The 18,396-nt window shown below is 43.6% G+C and overlaps 1 protein-coding gene across 4 annotated transcripts in view; it reads right to left on the reverse strand.

The window, feature by feature from the left end:
• NEXMIF (neurite extension and migration factor) overlaps positions 1–18,396 on the reverse strand; it is a 166,502-nt gene that overhangs the window by 90,656 nt on the left and 57,450 nt on the right. Inside the window, exon 1 of one of the 4 annotated variants that reach the window (XM_049827618.1) lies at positions 10,241–10,346. The exons of 2 other annotated variants lie outside the window; for them this stretch is intronic. The gene's annotated coding sequence lies outside the window, so the exon portion shown is untranslated. Of the gene's footprint in view, positions 1–10,225; positions 10,347–18,396 lie in introns of those variants that run through there. One more of the 4 variants, XM_049827621.1, reaches the window with a different exon arrangement.

Below are 18,396 nucleotides of genomic sequence, written 5' to 3' on the forward strand. Positions count from 1 at the left end.
TAAAAAGAAGCCTTGACAAATTGACAATAGCATTTATTTAATAGTGTTAACTAAATAAAAAAATTCCTGAGAAATAATTGTATACATTTCCCCTGTATGTGGACTAAAAAACGTATGGATAGTTTACAGTATTCTACTTTTCGCTCTGCATTTTGTTCTCAGCTTGCTTCAGTATTTTCACTATTAGCTTTTTAATAGTTTAATTTAGAAGGAGCTTGGTCCACCAAATTGATTGCGCAATTAACCGTCAGGACTCTAAATGAGCCTCTGACACTCAATGAGTCTTTTTGCCTCAGTTTCCTTTTCTCTAAGGTAAAGGCAATACCCCCGGGCTGGGGATTGACCACAAAAATACTTGGGAAGCATTTTGAACACTTAAAAATGTGTAATTTCACTTTATGTTAGGAAGCACAGCGGTATCCGTTCCTCACCAGGAACCTGCGTGCCGCTGGCAGAGGAAGACGGCGCAGCCGAAGCGCCGGCACAGACCCGGCAGCTCTCACCGGCACCTTGCCCCTGATTCTCCCGACCCACTGGCACGCCTGGCCAGAACTGCCTGGTCAGGAAGAGAGGGATTCAAGGAAAATAAGATGCAGAAGCATCTGCAAATTCTTCAAGGGGCTTGGGGGAGGGCAATGATGACTTAGGAAGACTCTGGACCAGCACGACCATGGCACCTGCAGCCAGGAGCGGTGTAGGGTCTCGTCATCTCGGCTGTTTGCACTAGCTCAAAAGTGCATTCAGTCCAAGCCTAAGTCTACACGCGTGCAATCCAAGCATCAGTTCCCAGAGCTGCACCTGAACACCTGATGCTATGCCCTCCTAGAAAAAATATGCCGCTGGAGGAGCGAAACCATCCAGCTTCTGCCATCACTCCAAAAACTAAGACATTTGTATGCACCCAAGCACTGTGGTCCTTCCAGCTAACCACAAGTTACTGCAGCAATATTTTAATTTTTTTGTTCTCGTTTTTTCACAACAAAAATCAACGTATAATTTCTTATTTGTATGTCGGTATTTCTACCTGTCACCTAAAATGAAGACTTCCTGAGTCACACACACAAAAAAGAGACAGAATTGAGAAAGAGGGGCCTTGAGTAGGGGTAGTAAGACCATATGAGGTCATATTTTTAACCAGCTTTTCCATCTCTGACAACAGCGTAGCAAAGTCCAGAAGTGATCTGAATTGCACGATGACTGCTTAGCAGTCAATGATACGCTACTGGAGGTCTCAACCCAGTTCTCAGTGAACAAATGGTTGTATAAAAATAGCCATTACCTAAGACGACCATTTTCATTCCAGGACAAAAGAACATCAGGCTGGAAATTGCAGAATTAATCCCTTGAGATTGCAACCCACCACAACGTCTTGTATTTAATTTGCAGTGGAAAAAGAAAAAAAAAAAAAAAAAGAATCACGGTGGTGACCAAGAACAAAAGACACATAATAAGAATTAATTTCAACATAACTACCACTGAAACACAGGGCAAACCGTACCATCTATTAAAAGTTAGGCCAATGGCTACTGGGCATCAACTGAAAACAGAGGTGCTCACTTTGTAGCTGCTTGAATTGTTATAACCTGACTTCTTTGCTATCAGACTCAGCCTGGGATCAAAGGGAGAACAGGCACCAAACACAGAGATGTCAGGGTGCAACAGGGGAAACTCTGCTCTGGCCATCTTTTGCCTTCTTTAGAAGCAATCTGCAGGACCGCAAGCATTGCTCCAGCACCAGAGTCTTCTGCTACGGCAATCGGTATGCTGACTTTGTCACCATATAACCCAACTGGTAAAAAAAAAAAAAAACAAACCAAAAACGTTAAAAATAAAAAACCACCACCAACTTAAATAAAAAACCACCAACAACTTATCAACAAGCAAAGCAAAATAAAGGTTATTTTTTTTATTTGACTCCAAATGTCTCCACTATTTGGAGATTTTTTCACCTTTTTTTTTTAATTTATGTCTACCATCACCTAAAGAAAAGGTGTTTTCCACAGTTGGAAACAATAGGCCACCTAAAAAAAGAGCCCATGTGTTCCCTTCCACCTAGCCTTCTGCAACTCCTCGTTCTTTACACTAAAACTTGCCAAATTTCTGACAACAAAAACCTGTCCATCCGAATCCCAGAGGGGGGTTGTGCTGGGTCAGAAACAAAAGGCTACAAATCAATCTCCAAAAAAGCATAGCAGGATGGAAGGAGCATTTATACAAGTAGAGCATTTATTTGTTATGACTCTAATATTATTAAAAGAAGTAGCGGAATAGCACCGGGTTAGCATCAAATGCAACAGCGCGTTTATAGTGACTAACCAGGGCAAACAGGGATAACTGTTTTAATGAAGCAAGGAAGTCTGCAGCTTAAGCTGAATTCTCAAAAAGATACCTGAAAGAGCGAAGGTGTAGAAGGAAGAGTAAACAATGATCATGATGACAGAGCCAGCTTTTTTCTCATGGCTGCTGCACTGAGACTCATGAAAGACGCTCCCGAGCGAGGCTGGCATCACGGCATTCCCCCCCGCGCCCAGCTCCAGCCCAGCTTCTGGCAGCTCCGGCACTAGCCACATCCACCCTCCTTTCTTACCGACCTTCCCTTCCTCCAGTGCCACCAACCCCCAAATCAAGCTGTTGCAGATGAAGGATTAAGAAAAAAAAAATTTAAATAATAATAATAATAATAAAAAATAATCAGTGAACCCATTTTTTAGGGTTCACAGAGAACCTTTTAGGCACGGCCCAAATGTCAGGGTCCCCCTGCAAACGCCGGTCTGCAGGTGGCAGCTGCATTCTGCTGTCGTCGGATTGTATTACAAACATCTGAGGACTCTCCTGTGCTCCCTGTATCTTCCTGAGTATTTAGGGAAGTGCTGGCAAAGGTTATCCCTAGAAGTCTACCTCTGAATGAATACTGATAGGAACGAAAAGCAAGCAGATGTTGGATGACTAACTTGAATGCGCTTGAACAGGATTTTGGAGCAGTCAAAAAAGAAAACGTCCCTAGGGGATTTATCTAGATTTTATGTTCGGCATAGTGCATATTCATCAAAAGCACAGTCACCGGTGTAGGTATGTGCTAACACAATGTTGTTTTAACACACAGGGAGACGAGGACTGATGCGCATCTCTAAATGCCTCTCAGGTGCCCCACCACCGCCCCGGGTAATGACACAGCCCCGGCTGGGGAGAACTGCCCTTGGTGAAGCTCTTAGGAAGTCTTCAAGACAGCATGTTATTGCAAACGGTTTTAAACATGTTTCACTGCTTTTACCCTGTTTTCATAAATACATGCCTGATGTGTCTCTTAAGGAGGTCTCTCAGCTACAAGAGGAAGCAGCGATTCATTTGGTTCTCATTGTCCAACTGGAAAGAGTATTTTGGAATGGAGAACGTTTGCAAGTTTTCAATGCCTAAAGAGCGACTGCTAAAAGAAATGAGGAAACAGAAACAAAAAAAGAGTGACTGATAATGCATTTTGACTCTAAAGTACTACTAAATCTTGTGTTTAGCCAAGTTGCAGTTGAAGAGTCTGCTGCAGCAAGGTGGCAGCGTGAAGCCCCGAAGGCAAAGCCCACAGTGCTGAGCAGCCCCTGGGCAGAAATGCAGCTGGAGGAGAGCAGATGCCACCTCAGACAGCAGGTCACAGCCACGCCAGGGCACACCAGAGGGCGAGAACCCGTGTCGGATCCAGACCACGCACACATCTACAGCCAGCCGGTCCACCGGGCTTCTCCGACCGCGGACACTGGCGCAACCCACCCGAACCGACCGGGCTGCACATCATCGCGTGTCCCACCACGAGGTCGCAGCTGTGTGTCAGAAATAGCGTAGGTTCAGACCTGCAGTACAGCTGTAAAATACCTCAAGAAGCCAGTATTGAACGCAAAGGCCTCCGACTTGAGGACCTGCTTGTCCTGACTACAGCCAGGAGAGCGGTCGTCTGGCCAGGAGGTTCAGCAGGGTCACTGGTATCACCCATCCCGGATTGCCTATGGTCTTCATTCTAGCGCTTTACCCCCACAGATGACAAATAGCACTTTAGCACCGTTCCTGAGTACATGCTTTCCTCCTTCACTGCCGCTGCATCCTGACCCCTCAGGAACTTCAGCCGAGAAGCTGAACGTCGTCAGCCCCACCACAGAGCCTCGCAAAAGAGCACATTTAATCAGCTCAGCCTTGATTTATATGTCTGCCTCTTACAAAGCCCAATTTCCGACGCTGGAATTCCGATTCGCTATCACAACCTTTAGACCTACAGCCAAAGACTGTCATTTTTAATGCTGGTCATTTGGCAAACCACAAAGAAAGCTCACAAATCCAATAAAAGAGGTTTCTAAAAAAATAAAATAAAAAAATAAAAAAATTCCACACAACAGTTCTGGCCTGCTGCATAGCAATGGGGAAAAGCACATAGTAAATCACCCGTCTGACCGCTGGGCAAGGGCCAGCATTCACTCAGAACCTGGCTGGCGACAGCACTTTCTCAGGTTCCCCACAACGGGCTGCCTGAATTTGCTCTTTAACTACCCAGAGGTCTGACATCAGGCTTTGCTGGCAAAACAGTCTCCCAAAAAAATGCCCGAGTACCTGGTGTGCTGCAGGCTCCATGTGTACCTAGAAAGGTTCAAATTCAGCAGAGCCTCAAGGATCCAGGTTTTTGACAGGGGACCCCACTACAAATGAGTTGTAAGTAAAAAAAAGACCTAGATCTATTTAGAACTGAAAAGGAAGGATAAAGCAGTAAATCCTTTAATAAAATGTGCAATACCCCACCTCTTTTCTTCCGTCTTGCCATCCTGTTTCTTTCCACCCATTTCATTCACCAGTTGCTCCTCTGGAGTGGAGACTGTCGCTCAGTACGTGTTCACTCTCCATCTGCGTCCCACACATGGGAGGGATCTGCCTCGCTATGTCTTACATACCTACAGCTACTCTTGCAGGGGAACAGATGCTTAGCATTTGTCTACATGGCTTCAGATATTGTTCTGGTACACCAAAAACAGAGCCCTGTACAAAATCAGCTTGTAAATACCCACAAGGAGCAAAAAGACAATCAACAATATAGAAAAGCGGCAGCCACATGTTCACACGCAACATACATCTGATCTACATTTCATTGGTGTGTAAAATCAATCTAACAGCAAAGGGGCAAGCAAGCCCTGCCTCCAAATGACTTTGTGTGTTTGTAGCACCTACACATGATTTTCCAAACACTGTCTGCAAAGAGTGCACTCTGGAGAGAAACTGAGGCAGCAGGCTCAGTGATCCAGCTATTTCATTTCCATCTGTGTTTAGCCTGTTTCTCTGCTCCTCTGTGACTCACCAGAAAATAGAAGTAGAGGAAACGGCTCACAGATTAAGCTGCAAAGGAAACACAGAGAAAAAAGGGATGACTTCATGCTACAGAGTCCAGGCAGTCCAGTAATGCTGCATACCAGTTGCTCCCAAAATTTACCCGGGTAGCATTTCTTACCCGTTTCAATGAGAAAAAGCACAGGGGATGTGGTGGTTTGCATGCAGTGGTTAGAGGACTATATTAGTCTGTTGATGCAATCCCAGTAATTTTATATGGAGCCTCCAAGCACAAAATGTCCTTAGGACAAGCGGTCTCATAATTGGTTAAAAAAGGCAGAGAGGGTCAATCTCTGAAACATTAGGCTAGTGGCCACCTATGTTTCAATTTCAGCACTAATTCTCTTCCCTTCATGGTCAAATCCTGCTATTTACTCCCACCTACCTAACATCAGGCAGATGGGAAACACTCAGCATAATGCTTCACTCTTATCCCTCCCCGTGTCCCTCCAAAACCTGATTTGATTTCCTATGCGTCAAGACAAAAATGGTATTAAACTGCAGGGAAGGGGAAAAAAAACCCAAAAAACCCACAACCAGCTATGCTACACACAGGATTTGCATCTGATCCCGAATTTCCTTCACACCCAGCGCATACGTTTTGCAGATTTCTACCGTAGCAGGACTTTCATCCCTCCCTCTGCACAGCCACTACTTGTCTTGCGGTGTGAGATTGAAGTAGACAAGTGTGAAAGAATCATATAGGGCTCAACATCATTAGGCTCATCCTGAAAGCACAAGAGTTGACAGGTCTGAGGAAGCAACTTCCGATTTTCCCCTGGGGCTCAGATTTGGGGGCTTGGAGGTTGGGGAGAGAAAGGAAGATCTTTAGAAAATAAAGCCAGGGAGGCTGGGTGTTTGTCTTTTTTCTTTGTAATCTTGGGGCAGTCGTGAGGCTACCAGGGCGTCAAAAATTATGAAGAATTGAATAACTATGAAAGCCTCAAGTTAAACGTAAACCCAAACTGCGAAAACACAATGAAAGTTCAGCCTGTTAGAAATAATGTGCTGGGCAAAACATTAACACATTTACACTTGAAAGTTGTGAAAGAGTCAGAATCATCCTGCTTAAAATGTATCAGTCAGACGAGATCTGATTTCAGGGCAGAGCATCCTGCAGATACATAAAAGAAAGTACTTGAATAGGCGTCATAACACAAACATCCATTTATTTTCTGCCAAATAAGATCAACGTCCTCTCTCCACAAAATAATGCTCCCTGCAAAATGCTGGAGTTCAACCTGCTCACCGAAAAAGAGGTCACAAAATCAAATGCCCCAAAATGTTTCACTTATTAAACAGGCTCAGTTGCACACTTTAGGGCATTTGTCCTTAATTCAGACTGCTGTATTTGTACAAAATAAAAAATAAAAATAAAATACCCTCACCTTAAAGGCTAGCAGATCAGCTTTGCCTGAAAGGTCAACCAGACTTTTCCTAACTGAATCAACTACAAAGTCAAGACTTTGCCCACTGAAAAAGCCCAGTGGTTTAAAGCTTGTGGCTAGTACGTGTGCAATGATTACCTTGCAATCATTACGGGTAAACCCTGTCTTCCTCTGTGGCTCATGGAAGGATAACTGGCATCTCTGAAATGAGAGCTGCAGCTCAAAGTAATAATCGTGGGTGTTTGGTTTGGAGTTTTTTTTTTAATTTTTTTTATTTGTATGTGGAAATAAGTGTGAACCACTGAAGATCAAGTCAAACACATTTCCTGCAGCTGTGGCCATCAAAGAGGAAGGCAGCTATGTTTTGTACCAGCTGTAACTTCTCACTGGCCTTGTTCAGAAAGCTCTGCGATAACTCAATCTGGACAGCACAGAGGGTCAGACCAGAGAGGAAAGGTCACCGATACATAACCAATTAAGGTCGTATGTAAACATACCAACACGATCTATCAGCCTGGGAACCCCAAAGCATCACCGTCCAAAAGGCATTTTTCAGCTCAGAAGATGGGCGGTCATCTCTGCAGTACATTTGGTTGCTCACTAGGAAAAGCTTCTGCATTCTCAGAGCCATCCATCGTTTGAAATTGCCACGTTAAAAAAATAATTGAAATTCAGTAATGCTCTGCTTCCCAATGCCTCCTCTTCCCACCAGTGCTGTAAACGTGGTGCTTAAGGACATGGTTTAGTGGTAGACTTGGCAGTGTCAGGTTTACACTTGGACTTGATGATCTTAAGGAATCTTGATTCCAACCTAAATGATTCTGTGATGCTATGCCATCCCACCCAACAGCCCTCAGACTGTCCTGGGAGGCCCTGAAGTCATCTCAGCTTGAGTTTCAGATTCCTCAGGACAGAAAAAGTCCCATAAACATAAGATCACCTGCATGGGTCCATAGTGCCACATTTTCACAGCAAAACCAAGACAGAATGCTACGCAAGTACAGGCAATGGCTAAACTCTTGTTCAGTTTAGCACCAACGGTAGTTCCTCTGATTCTTACCATAAGTGTTGTAGCATTCGTCTTAATGCTTCTGTTCACAAATTCCTTTGGTTGTATTAAAAAAATACCATTTCCCCCCCTCTAAGCTAGATTCCCAACTCTTGTAGCTGCAAATAAAAGATTGGACAAGCAGCCAATGTGCATCCCAACAGCTCAGAAACTAGGTGAAAAACTAAAAAACCCTCCTCAGTTAATTGTGTAAAAAGTACCACCTGATTTTGGGAAGGCTACTTCACTGTTTTTTAAATAAATACACCTGGCATACGGGTTACAGTGGGAATATATACTCATTAATTCCCAGCCCAGTGTTAGCTTTCTAGATAATCCCAAAACAATGACTGTAACAGAATACGAATGTTGCAGATCATCGTTATGCCTGGAGTATTAAACAGCATTAACGAATAAAAGGCGGAATGAATATTTCAAGGGGTTACAGGCAGCAAGAGTAATAGATGGGGATGAGAACTGGGCGACTCCTGACCCAAGTGGTTCCAAGGCACAAAGCACACTGGCTTTCAAAAGCCACAACCGGCCAAAATTTCCAAGAGCAAGCCACAATTCGTGGCGTTCCCATTTATGACTCCCCCAGGTGAGGTATTTCAGCGGCTTGGTTTCTAGAGGTGGGCACTCAGTGCTTCTGAAATCATTCTTCCCCATCACACGTGGGTGCCCAAACACTGATACTCCTATAAAATTATTTTAATCTCTCTGTGTCTCAGTTCCTCAATTGCAACACGGGGAAGTTTCTTTGACTATAATTTCATGGTTCCCAAGGTTGCTGGGAGGGGCTGATTAACCACCATTCACAATGTTCCTTGAAAAGAAAACAAGTGATACATATGAAGTCTCTTCTTCGTCATTTACTGATCTCTGATGCACCCCAAAACTGATTTAACAAGTCCTGCTTGTTAAAGTGAAAACCAGACAGGAAGAAACTCTTCTTGCTATTAAGGTGCTTGCCAGAAAACTCAACTGCTAATATCTCTGTGCAGCACAGAAAGCCTCTCCCAAAACCTTTCATGTGTCTCTCTACACGTCAAGCTCCCTTTCTTCTTCCTTTTATCTTCATATTTAGATAATTCTCACTAAAAGCAAGGTGGTCGTTCTTGCAAAATTACCATAACATCTCTTGATGGACTTTTAAGATCTCTCCTGCTTGTTACACAGTACTTCGGATGTGTTTTGCCAAGAAGCGAGACATTGTTTATTCTTGTATTAGGAAGACAAAGTGTTTCCCACTTAAGGGCTTCATCTCTCTTAAAACACGCAGCGTAGCAGAAAGCGAGTGGCATAACTGAAGGGAAGAGACTCCTAACGGCAATTGAATTTCAATTTCATTGATTAGTAGTATCGCCAGCGTAAGGAGATTTAATGCCGAGCCCAGTGTAAATTGGATTCCAATTGCTGTCCCTGTGTAAAAGGGGGTCTCACATAAAGGATTAAATGCAGGCCAAGGTTGCACAATGAACCCACTGGCTCATTCACAATCAGCTTTGTGTACTCATTAGAAAAGGGAGCTAATCACCCCAGTTTGTGCTGGTTTCAGAGCTGCCAGCACAAAAGGCTGTGACCTCCCACTGAGAGTCAAAGACAAAATACCCCACTTTCTCCCATGTACAAAAAAACTCTCATTTTGTGCCTCCAAAATTCAACCTTCTGATGGACCCACAATAAAAATTAGCTATGGTCAGCAAGATTCAGCTACCCCTAAAATCACAATTATGTTACTTAATATAGGGGGTGAATTAGGAAAATTAAACATCTGTCCAGTAAGAAGTCTACCCGTGACCTAGTTTTGTCCCAGTGTGTGGCTTGCTTGTAAATGTATTAGGAGCATGTGCAATACAACAAAGCACAGAAATTTCCTAATCGATCTCACAGGTAATCAAAAAGATCATCTACATTTTAAGCGGCACATAGAAATGCATTCCTATGCCTGTTGGTACAGCACAGAAAAGCAGAGGAGTTAAACCACAAGTCACACGTAGTAGAAAGATAGCAAACTTTGCTGGCAAGCAAAGCTTTTGAAGCAGACAATGAAGCCCAGGCCAGGAGGCGGGTAGCCACATGGTATGTTCCCCCACCACCCCTTCGGTCCTGCAAACAGCTGCTCGAAAACAAAAAGTACTCCGAGGCTGGACACCAGCCTACACGCTCAGCCCTTGCACGCTACATGCCTCTGTTTTGAATTTACAGGCTCTCGGCAGATGCCTGCCAAGGAGCAGCATCCCACAGATGCGGGATGATGCACACCTCCGTGCACCGCATGTCCTTGAACTCTCTTCATGTTTCCCTGGCGAAACGACATCTGCCGAGCCCCTCAAAAACCTGGGGTGACTACCGCTGCTGAAATCCCACCCCAGGCAGACATGGCTGTCTTCCCCGGGGTGCCACAGCCCCAGCACGCTGCCGAGTGAGACCCCACCTTGCAGATGCTCACCACGTCCACTGTGCTCCACGGACCCTCGGCACGCTTTTGGCCACCGTATTTCTCCAAGCAGTATCGCTGCCCCTCCCATTCATCATCTTGAAATAGCTCAGTGCCACTGCCGTGAAATGTAGTATCAGCAATGTGGCTGCGTATTTTTAGCACAACAAACGTTTTGTCCTTTTTGAGATAATTGCCCTGTTTCCTTTTCCTCCTCTGTTCCTCCCCATCTCCCGGCTGTTTTGCCAGGCTGTCCAGTTGCCCACACAGCCGAGCGCGAGTCTGCAAAAAAACAGCGAGGGTCTCACCAACCAGCTCATGGAAAATGCCACGGACACTTCTGCAGCCCAAAGCATCTCCCCAGCCAGGAGAAGAGCAGGTCCAACAGCCCATGCACCCCCTTTCCCTGCACGACCACGATACAGATATTAATAAATAACAGTACAGAGACACCGCTGACTGCTTTCAATGCTGGAGTAAATAGAGAAAGATTACTCCAACACAGACCCCTGACACCCCCTCCCAAGAACTGGCTCTGGGTTGTGCTGCAGAGGTGTCACAGAGGCCAGACCCCGTAAGCAATAAACTCCATCCACTTTATGGGGATTTCAGGGAAAAGAAAAACATAAGAAGTCTGGATCAGGAAAGGTTTAAATCTTTTACATGGTCAGACCTTGAATTATGTTAAATTATCCTTTGGCTAAAATATAATCCTTGGTTTCCAAATTCTCTTCTACTACAGAAAGCCCCAGGCCAAAGGAAAACTTCCAGCATCTATCCGTTTTCACATTAGGAAAACAAAGTTTGAAATCCCAAGCAATCTGAGAAGATGGGACCAATTAACAAAACATGCTTTTATTGTGCATAACTGCCTTTGCAAACAGCGAAGGGGAAGCAATTCCTTGCTCTCTTGCAAAGGAAAGGAACCTGATGCAAACACGCCGGGCAGCGATACCCGCAGCACTTTTGCACGGAATGACCAATATCAGGGCACACAATCTGGCACAAAAGCATAATACAGAAAAATGAATGGTTAATCCACTTACCCCTTTTTGTAGCCCTGCCCAAGCAAGCGTATAACCGCAAGTAGGCACAAGCCAGAATAGCGTTTTATCTGCCATCCCAACTCCCTCCCAGCCTCGGGCAGTGGGACACATCACTGGTGTCCCAGGGAGTGGAAAGCGGGTCAAGGCAACTGCAGAAACGCGGAGGAAAAGGTCAGGATGGTCATTTTTATATTATATATAATTTATTTTTTTTTAATAGGGGATGTTTAATGGGTTGGAGGAAATCAGTGGACCTTCAAGAAGGAATAATTCTGAAGGAGGGCAGTCAAAAAACGTGATGAAGGACCACTCTTGTCGATGGGGAAAAATTTCTCTGTCCACAAAGGCCTTTGTCAGGCAAATAAAATCTTCTGTCAGCAGCTGCACACAAAATCTTTGTTGCTGGAGGATAAAATCTGATTGTGCGTACAACTGAGAAGATGTTATCTATTCACTACCTATTGGCGCATAATGCAGTTGGTAAAAACAGTTTAACCTAAAATCTCATTCTTTCTCTTTAAAAAAGGAAAGAAGGAAAAAAATGTAGGTACCAACTGTAGTCCAGATTTCTCTCTCTACCAATTTGTATATAAAGTGTTTTATTAAATGAGAACCTGTTGGCAAGAAGAAGGCAGTGAGAGCAATTTTAAACTTTTTTTTTTTCTTTTAGGATATATGAGAAAAAGCCAAATCTGAATGACACACAGAAGTCACAGAGCATTAAAATTACCTCCTGAGATTTTAGACTGAACGATTCCCCAACACTTACTAAAAAAAACATAGATTTTTTTTGTTGTTGGAGTTGCAACATACAGAGCAGTTTCAAGTCACTGTGTCATTTAATAATATTCACTGATTTATTGTCCCAGGAAGTCACTGCTTAGTAGCTTGGTTATTTCATGAACATGATGCCCTTACAGCATACTGAAGCACTTCTTAAAAAATTTCACCTAGCATTTATGCAGCTCAACCAGCACCCTGCAACAAGCACATGAATCTCTTTGCTTCTCCGTCAATATATTCACAAGATTCTCCCACCAAGATGATCATACTCAATCTGCACTTATTTTCCAGATCATCAACTGGACTTCTGCACGCCTTACAACCTGGCCTTTGGCATTCTCAGCAAGAGCAGCATTAGGTCCAACGATCGTTATCTCCATGACTTCAATTTTCCTCTCAGCCTCTTGCAATCTTAAACCAATGCTTTCCAACTTCTTATCCACTGCAGCATGAATAGCATCTCGCTTTTCTATAATGTCTGCCAACCACTTAGCAAGCCCAGCACTGCTTGATAAGCCAAATCCATGCCTTCTGACGGAACGAAGCTGAAAGCAGTCAAGCCTGACCCACCCAGCTAGAAGGAAGTTTGAAAGTGAAATATCAGGTCTTCAGCGTGTCCAGTCTGACTCATTTTTTTTCCCAGTAGTTATTATTACCAAAAGCAAACAGTAACTAACATCCCATTCCCAGGATCACACCCACCAGCTCCTAGAAGCTGCCCACCTTTGCAATACATCAACCAACCTTAAAGGTCCACATAGGTTTATCACAGCTGAGCCGCCTCTAAATATTGGACTGCACACGCCAAGTATTATATCCCAATTCCAGAGGTAACAATGGCAAGGCAAACCGAGGGAGGCAGCTGTATAATTTGCCATTCAGAGCTACAAGAGGTGAGAGAAGCGCCTGATGCTGCAAGCCCGCTTCCCGGTGTGTGCTCGGCTGCTGAGAGCCCCAGCACTTGCGGTCCTTTCTTTGCGACTCCAGCCATATTAATTCAAGGTGCACAGACCAGCTCTCATACAGGCAAGTATCTTCTGATCTCATGGTGACTTAGGAAAAAAGCTACCTAGGTATAAAAATCACATGCCAACTCCCTTACAGTAATATGCTCATTGATTTCCCTTTTACAGACTAGTTCTGATCCCCCATGTTAGGGTTCAGGAGCAGCCCAGTTCCCACCATACCTACCCATGGATTACCCTCCCTCCCAGTGACAAGACTGATCTCTTCTTACTGATTTAAACCTACCCTGCTTTTTGTCAGGAGTCCATGAGGAATCAGTTGTGAGCTAAGGAAAGAAATTCTGTAAAATAAATGTGCTTTGGTTGGGGTGGGGAGGGGTGCAGAAGAAGGAGTGAGGCTAGAGAAGATATTATCTCTCTTAAAAACTCAACATACAATGGACTAAAATCTATTTCTTCCATCACCTGAAGAATACAAGCAGCGCTGAACTGCACACACTCTAGGAAGGACTCAAACAGAATATTTGATGCATCATCCCCTAGCCAGTTTTGAACTGCAGCCTCTTTCACTAGGAAACAAAATAGGGTAGAATGGGAAACAAATGGGTGGTGGAGGACCAGGAAGGGTTAAGAAGATAGCTACCTGTAATTTTTCCTTCTTGCTTCCCTGCTCAGCCATCAGCACCTCCTAACATGCTCTTGTTCTTCTCCACGTGCCTCATACGTGCAAAGGCTCCTGTTTGGATTTAAAAGTGAGAACTTGGAGAGCTGGGGAGAAAGGAATGGGAGAGGATGGTGGTGCTCTTCGAGAGCCACTTCTGGAGATGGGACAAATACTGCAATGAGTGGAGGACATGAGGATGAAGCAACTTCAGACTGCCATGAAACACTGCTTCACACAGCACGGACCCACAGCAGGCAAGTCCCTGTCACAAGAAAGCAGAATCCAACAGTTTGATTTTTTTTTTTCCCCTTTCTTTAAGAGCTACATAATTGTTCTGACTAATAATAATGGACCTGTTAGTGCTCCCACTATCCTCAAAGGGAGCAAAATCAGATTTGGCATTTGTAATTATGAATGCTAAAACAGAAGTTATCAAGTGACATGTTAAAGAGAATAGAGGGCGTGATCCTGGGCAGCGCCGAGTGCTCCGAGCCTCACTCAGCGTAATGGTTAAGCACCTATTAATTTATTTTTTTTAATACACCTAAATTCATTCTGCCCATGTGTAAAGGATGCACTCCAGTCACATGGCTGGACCACAGCAGAGAAGAGAGGTCCACTGGGGGCAAGGAGAAAGTCCTCCCCCGCGGAGAACTCATCTCAAACTGGCTGAGAATATCAGGCAAGGGGGAGGCTTCGCCGGCCACAGCTGGAGGCAGCAGATGACCTACCATCGGTCTCACCCTGCGCTCTCCTCCGTATTTGCTCTGCATTCAGGTGGGCATGTGACAGAGAAGGAAATCAGGGTCAGACAGAACCAATTAGGCTCCAAGAGTCCAATAGTGGATTGTACCCTTAAGGACTCCAAAGCATTTGTTGCTAGAGCTAGTGGATGTCTCATCCTATTTACATAATATATGACCTAATTTTGTGTTCACTGAGTATTTAATTACAGCCGATTGAATACAAAAATGACTCAAAATACTCTCAGCACTAATAATTAATGTTTAAATTGTGCTTTTTGGTGGGTTTGGTTTTTTTCCCCACGTGCAGCGTTTAAATATTTTGAGCACATACCAAAAAAAAAGAAGAAAAATATGAAAATGCATTGTTCCTTCTGCAGCCAGCTCTGAAGGGGCAAGTGCTTGCTCAGCATGGTGGCCTCCTCTTTCTCCACGGGAACAGGAATTCTGTATTTCACACCCCCGCTACCAGAATTAATAATTCCAGCCCATTTTGTGAACCAGAACCTCTGTCAGTTCACTCACCCAGCTCCGTCCCTCCGGGACAGGGCCTTGTCAAGCTGTGGAGCATCATTTGCTTGCCTCGGGCAGAGCTGAGACACAACTGTGTTGAAAGGAATTCAAGCACAGGTGCTCAACGATTGCTCTCCCGGCACAAGACAAAGTGTCTGTATGAGTAGCATCAAACTATCCATCAGTATTTGTAAGATACTTAATGGGAACCTCCTTAGTAAGTGTGTATTTCCATCCCACCTGGAGCTGCATCACCAAACTGTTCACAGGCAATCCAACCCTGACCATTTCTCATGGCAGAGTGGGAATAACTTTGTAATATTATATTTCAGCTAATCAAAAGACTGCATAAAGGAAAGACTATTTAGTCATGCCAGTTCAAAACACTTCAAAAACTGGTTCACACTTCAGAGATAGTGACAGATTTAAAAAAAATAAAAAAATAAAAAAATTAGCAAAACGACTGATAACTGTAGGACTGTTCACATACCTTAAACTGAAAGGGCTTACACGTTCTTAATGTATCAGGAACAAACCCTTCAAGGTATTGCTACCATACTGCAACAGAGAAGTATCAGTCTTCCCGCAGCATATCTAACAGAAGTACTCTCCGCATTTTCTTCCCTAGAAGTGACTCAGATAATGATAGCAAGTGTCAAATTAAATCATACCAGTGCTATCTGAAAGCTGCAATCCTTTACAATTACATTTTTTTGTTTGTTTGGGGGGGGGGGGGGGGGGGACCCACATTTATAAAAGCTTATCTCAAGGATAAGGGTCCATTGTTTTTAGACTGCTTTTTTAAAAAAAATGGCAGCTTTAAAAAAAAAACAACAAACCAAGCTCTAAAAGGTCTTCTAAGCAGAAGTTTATCATAAATAAAACAAAGCATTAGCCTGTAAACCACTGTTCCTGCAGAGCCAATGAGTGCTCAAAACATGTGCAATGTGTTAATCCCACCTGAAGGTATCCACCATTTGTTTTCACCTTAAACCAAACAACTGGAAGAAATTAACTATTATTTCAGGAATTAGTTTTACTAAAATTATATTCTCCTCTTCCCAATTCTTCTGCTGAAAAGATAATTGCACTACTATACGGACAAAAAAATCAGACACCAAAAAAGCAGAAAGTTGCAGAAAGGTCTTTTAGCTTTTGAGATCAATAAAAATTATTATGCTCAGCATTTCTCTCTCAAGATATTTATACCATGCTCATCACCTTGGTATCCAAGTTCAATACAAGAAAAGCAAAAACTTGTTCACACACACAGCATATTTAATCTTCAAATGCTTGACAAGCATCAGCCAATATTCAGAGCTCCCTTGTGACTTCTCTGAAGGAGCAACTTAAGCGCTCAGTTTAAGAGGCTGAACACAGAGTGGGACTTAGCGCCTAGGAGAGGGCTTGGGCAGACGAGTCAAGAAATCTGATTCAAAAAGCCTACGTGTGTAGCAGCCCCCTAAATCTGCAGTGGCCCACAGCCACTTTCCCTATGCTGTTGAGCCCTAAGCTTCCCTCTGCATCTCTCCAACTCTGTGCCCCTCATTCCTCTGGATATAAAAAAAGAATTGTCCCCTCGGTCCCCTCCTGCCTGGGCAGCTCTGGAAGGTCCTACAGGCTCCCAGTCCCAAGCAGTCAGAGACCAACAGGATTTCACATTCACATTCAGCTCTGTTGGTTTCACTTATTATTATTATTATTATTTCTTAAATGACCACCTTGTTCAGTGTTAAACTCTTCTATGCTCTCTATTTAATTCAGTTTTTGGGGCTTCATTCAGGGATCCAAGAACTTAAAAAATACGATGCTGCAGCAGCCAAGTCTTGTATCAAATTTAATCCCGAGTGACCTCTGACATTGGAGCCACGGTGACTAATCAAGCAATTATCAGTGAACACCTTTGGTCAACACTCAGTATAATCATGGGAAAAAAAGATCAGAAACAACCTCAGGATTTTGGTTTTGTGGAAACCCGGCCCAGCACACATTACCACACCGATCCTTGGGAGGGATGGCAGAGTGATGACTATGTAATCACTTAGGGTCTTTTGTTCGAATCGAAGAAAACCAGTGATTAGGGACAAGTACCTCACAGGGAAGGTTGTCGTGGACAGAGAGCCCATGTCAGCAATGACATTCAGATCTGCTTCTGCCATCATCTGATGGGGTACGAGGCAGGTCCCCCTGACCTGGGGGCCTGGGAGACTTCAGCGCAGAAGAAAGATCGACACTGCCAGTAAGTACCCTTTAACACATCATTCTTATTGCTTCTAATTCCTCAGATTAGATTTGGTTTCATTTTTAAATGGAAATTAGATCTTCATCAACCTTGAATGCTCATTCTCCGTCTACCAGTTATACATATTATTTATTCATTCTTGCTGGGCTTTAGCGAGGATTGCTTGAATACCTCTTGGAAATGAACAGCACTTTGTAATTACTAGTCTTGATTAATAAACACAGCCTCGACCAATATCTAATTTGACTTCTAACTATAGAGACCCTAAATAATCTTACATTTTGTAGAAGTCCATAACATGGCGGGGGGAACAGGGAATTGGGAAAAATGACTCTACGGACTTGCTTTATTTTTTTTATTTACTATCTAGTATCATTCAATTTCTTAATCAGCCATTTTTTGTGAAGGCTTTATTAATTTTAATAGCAAATACACAATGCAACTCCATATATTCCTGTGTTTTAGCCACTAATTAACTACTATTGAACACATAACTTCTGACTGGAGCTTGAACACATTTTTTTCTCAATAGAACAGCTATAAAGCTTCCCAGCCTGTTGTGTTTACAAGGTCCACAAACATTTTCAGGCAAGGAATACATGCGATATTATCTGAATCATTATACCCACAAATTAATCTATGAAGGACGATTCAGAAGAGAGTGGTGAATAAGTAAGGAGGAATTTCTAATCTCTGACAGTGGTTTGACAGCTGCACCTCCCCCTGCTTCCTTCTGCCCAGACCAGTGTTCTCCACGTAGGACAATAAAGAGAAGGCGGGGGGTGGGGGGGGAACAAGACAAGAAAAAATAAAGCTTCCTTTGCAACAGATTTTGTAGTTTCTGTTTAGTATTTTAATGAAATATTTACTGTTCTTGTATTTTATGCTTTAATTATTCATTACTGAAATCAGTTTAAAGAGCTGCCATACTCTGAAATGCAGTTCTAAAAATGATACCTTGGAGCTTCCCATTTATTGTAGATTAGTGACTTTCATCTCAAGTCCACTCTGCTTGCAAGTCACGAAGCCCCCTTCCTCTTCACGAGGACTTGACAAACTCAGCCTAGACACCAACATGCAAGATGAGCTTTTCCTTGCCCTGATGCCACTTCCACCACGGCAGTGCTAAGAACTGCCTACGAATTGCACGCCGAAGCAGTAGCAGATGCAGAAGTCAGCTCATTCTGCCCCAGCACGATGGTGAAGGGCCAT

Source organism: Accipiter gentilis, chromosome 24, assembly GCF_929443795.1.
Source record: "Accipiter gentilis chromosome 24, bAccGen1.1, whole genome shotgun sequence".
Taxonomy (NCBI): Eukaryota; Metazoa; Chordata; class Aves; order Accipitriformes; family Accipitridae; genus Astur; species Astur gentilis.